We start from the raw sequence: 4,387 nt of genomic DNA on the forward strand, positions 1-4,387 counted from the left end.
GCGCTGAGGCTGAACATCCTGGGGATTATCGTGGGCACCTGTGGTCACATGACCTGGATCACATACATTATTTATTATATTGTTACCAGGGGCGGTTCTCATAACTACAGCTTGTACGGTTAGATGACATCACAGCGGCGCGGTGACGTCATCTACTTTACGTTCATGGTATTCTATGCCGACTTCTATTACAATTCCTCACCATTTTGCTGTTTCCTGCTTGCTGTCAGCGAATGGAGACATTCTTTAAATTCAGAGGCTGTAACCGGTACAGACCTAATACTTCTCACAGCTGAGGGTCTGTTACAGTTGTATCCAGTCTAGACAATCCTCTGTGAGGAATAAAGAGGCAAAGTTGTACCATAGATTTATTTCTTTTGGGGTGCGATTGTTGGGTGTCCCCAATAATTTTACATCCAGCCTCGAAATGAGGTGACATCATCCATATATAGAATTCTGGTTCTTCTACTTTTAAAGAGACAGCAACCCTAAAATGTAACAAATCTGTTGTGTATTGGATTTCAAGGGAACCCAACTTTCTAAAGACCCTGAATGGTTAAACGTCCACGTCATTCAGCAATTATGTAGTAGAAGTTATTGGAGCGTGGAAAAGTTGGGTGAGCTGTACTGGATGTCACTCAGCTTTTCTTAAACCAGAAAGACGTGTCTTGCCAGCGAACAATTCAAGGCTTATAGCAGAGTTTTTGTTCTTTTTTGGGGGGAGGGGTGATGACTTGGTCACTGGAACACCCCAGGGTGAAAATCCTTGAGTAGACCATGCAGAATAAGGAGCCACAATGCTGCATTGTGTAAAATGCAGGTGCATTCTGGGAAATTGAGGGGGGCGGAGCCAAGAGTACAATCCTTGATTGATTACAGAGAAGGAACCTGGATACAAATCCCTGTACACAGGAGGCCGAGATGACGCTGTGCAGACAGCGCGTATATACAGGTACAGTGCGGTGTGGTGGCGGTGGAGACGCTTGGAGCCCTATTGCAAAAGTATACACACCTGCACTTCTCTGTATCACACACTTAAAGGGCCAGTCCAGTTTTATAAAAATCAAATCATTGGAATAGACTTTGTGATTAATTCCTTTACCATTTTCAAGAGCGCTGCTTGCTGTCAGTGAACATTCTTGTTTACATCCACAGGCTAAAAACTTGGCTGGACCTAATACTTCGCACAGCTGAGGGTTGGTTACAATTGTATCCAGTCTAGACAATGCTCTGTGGGCTAAACAGCCTGATCTCCGACCTGATACATTTTAACTTCACTGATACATTGTAACAAACTATCAGGAGAGATTTTTGCTGATTAGCTCACAGAGGATTGCCTAGATTGGATGCAAATGTAACAAACCCTCAGCTGTGAGAAGTATTAGGTTTTTTTAGCCTCTGGATTTCAACATTGAATTTATATAGGTGGCACCCTGAACGGGAGTTTAGGGGGTGTATAGTTGGTGCAGCCATATTGCTCTACTTTTGGGGGTCCTCTATTTTAATGGGCACCTTGAAGTGATCAATCAGAACGCGGAGCTACGACTGTTGATCGCTGGGCGGTGGGACCATCAATGATCAAAAATATATCAGGAGAAGCGGCCACTGAGCAGGGGTCACATATAGATTCTATACATCATGATGTCATCACATACACAGCTCCATGGGGCGGAGCTATATGTGATGACATCATGATGTATATGTGACCCCTATATGATCATCGATGGGGGGTGGGGACTTTTGCACTGGGGTCCGGGAGCTTCACACTTTACTTCTGGATAATATATAAGGTGAAGATGACAGCGGGGTCTGCAGGATTCACAACAATTACCAGACAGACCCTCCGGGCCCTGACTGCTCCGCCCCTTGTCACTGATTGGCTGGAACGCCAGAAGTCTCGGAATGGAAGGTGGTGATTGGAAGTCGTTAAATAATCAACAATTTCTAAGAGAAAAAAAAATGGCAAATAGTTTAATTTGTCCTCCCGCTGCCCCCTCCCCCATAATTACTGGGTACATGGAGGAGTCTTGGTGTCTGATTGCAGACAAGTCGCAACACGACTGATAATTGGACGGATTGGAATTTCTGGAACGTTCTGTATTTATCGGCATCAATGGCGACTTTATATTCATCATTTACAGCGAACGTCCCAGAAACAAAGGTCGGTGCGATGGGAGTGACCGCGGTGTCCGTATAAAGCCGTGACGGAGGGGAGCAGGTCCCCGGAGATGGTGCCGCGCTGCCAGACTTAACCCACAATCCTGCCAACTCAGGACACAAGGATGTACCCGTCATGGCAGGGGCAACACAAAGACAGTGACTGGGCATACCATGGGTACCGCCCGACACAGGTCAATGGCAGAGGTTCCCCATCATATGGGCATCAACCAGCACAACCAGCCGCCCTGTCAATACCCATGAGCCAACAACCCCCGATGGAGCCGCAACTGCCCGCTGGTGGTGCCCTGCGCTGCCCCCTCCTGGATATTATCGCGTGCTGCCTGCCCATTGGAATAGCCGCCCTCTTCTTCTCTTGTGAGGTAACTATGAAGAACGGATCAAAAACTAGAAAAATATAAACTAAAGAAACACCAAATAATGAGAAGCTCTGCAACAGTCTAATATAACGGGATACAAGTCATCATCTTCAGGAGGAATGCGCTGAGTATCACACATGAGAGGCTTAGATACACAGAGAGTATCACATGAGAGGCTTAGATACACAGCCCAGCAGACAGTATCACACATGAGAGGTTTAGATACACAGCCCAGCAGACAGTATCACACATGATAGGATTAGATACACAGCTCAGCAGACAGTATCACACATGATGGGATTAGATACACAGCTCAGCAGACAGTATCACACATGAGAGGATTAGATACAGCAGCTGAGCAAACAGTATCACACATGATAGGATTAGATACACAGCTCAGCAGACCATATCACACATGATAGGATTAGATACAGTAGCTCAGCCGACAGTATCATACATGATAGGATTAGATACAGTAGCTCAGCCGACAGTATCATACATGATAGGATTAGATACAGTAGCTCAGCAGACAGTATCACACATGATAGGATTAGATACACTGGCTCAGCAGACAGTATCACACATGATAGGATTAGATACACGGCTCAGTAGACAGTATCACACATGATAGGATTAGATACACTGGCTCAGCAGACAGTATCACACATGATAGGATTAGATACACAGCTCAGCAGACAGTATCACACATGATAGGATTAGATACACAGCACAGCAGACAGTATCACACATGATAGGACTAGATACAGCGGCTCAGCAGACAGTATCACACATGATAGGATTAGATACACAGCTCAGCAGACAGTATCACACATGATAGGATTAGATACACAGCTCAGCAGACAGTATCACACATGATAGGATTAGATACACAGCTCAGCAGACAGTATCACAGATTATAGGATTAGATACACAGCTCAACAGACAGTATCACACATGACAGGATTAGATACAGAGGCTCAGCAGACAGTATCACACATGATAGGATTCGATACACAGCTCAGCAGACAGTATCACACATGATAGGATTAGATACACCGCTCAGCAGACAGTATCACACATGATAGGATTAGATACATCAGTTCATTAGACAGTATCACAGATAATAGGATTAGATACAATGTAAATTATTATGTGTGAGCCACGTAGCCCTCGTCTTTATGTTTCTTACATATCGATTGAATTTTAGACTCGGAGATCTGGAGAATCCTCATCATCCATAAGTAACTCTCACCAAATGAAAGGTGTCATGGACCTGGATGTGAAAATCATGATGGATTTATACTGAGCGCTGCTCTTGGGGATGAAGCTTCTTCCCTGAACTGAGGAACTCCCGAATACTGAGCTGACTGATGTCCAGAACAGAAATAACGTTGATGCTTTGTGAGGGACCGACAACCACCAGAACATTAACACACAGAAAATAGTTGTCAAACACCTCACAGCCGCACGATCCGGATCAGACTAAACCGCGCAGATCACATGACCAGGCTGGACCCCATTATAACGCTGCGCTGCCTCTGACATCCCCCGCTACTTCTTAAAATCAATTGTAAATAAATGTATTTGACTGAGATGGAAGCTCCTAATTATAATCCGTCTCAGAGCATCAAGTATTAAATCATAGCGCTGCAATGTTCACAGCAGCACCGAGTGTTTCAGGAGAGATGTGTGCGGATCCTGTGGATAATCGATGACTGAGAGTTACATAGAAAGAACAGGTCGCCAGCAGCACAGAGTATTTCAGGAGATTAGTGTGCTGATCTTGTGGGAGGTCAAGGACTGAAAGTTACATAGAGAGTGGAGTACGGTCCCCCAGCAGCACAGAGTAT

General features: G+C 45.0%; 1 long non-coding RNA gene across 1 annotated transcript; it reads left to right on the forward strand.

Moving 5' to 3' along the window:
- The first annotated feature begins 862 nt into the window (after nucleotides 1-862).
- LOC142662310 (uncharacterized) lies at nucleotides 863-4,131 on the forward strand. Its single transcript, XR_012850897.1, has 3 exons — nucleotides 863-952; nucleotides 2,142-2,540; nucleotides 3,745-4,131. It is a non-coding gene; the product is annotated as an uncharacterized LOC142662310 (long non-coding RNA).
- Nucleotides 4,132-4,387: the final 256 nt, after the last annotated feature.

The sequence above is a fragment of the Rhinoderma darwinii genome, chromosome 10, assembly GCF_050947455.1.
Source record: "Rhinoderma darwinii isolate aRhiDar2 chromosome 10, aRhiDar2.hap1, whole genome shotgun sequence".
NCBI classification, from domain to species: Eukaryota; Metazoa; Chordata; class Amphibia; order Anura; family Rhinodermatidae; genus Rhinoderma; species Rhinoderma darwinii.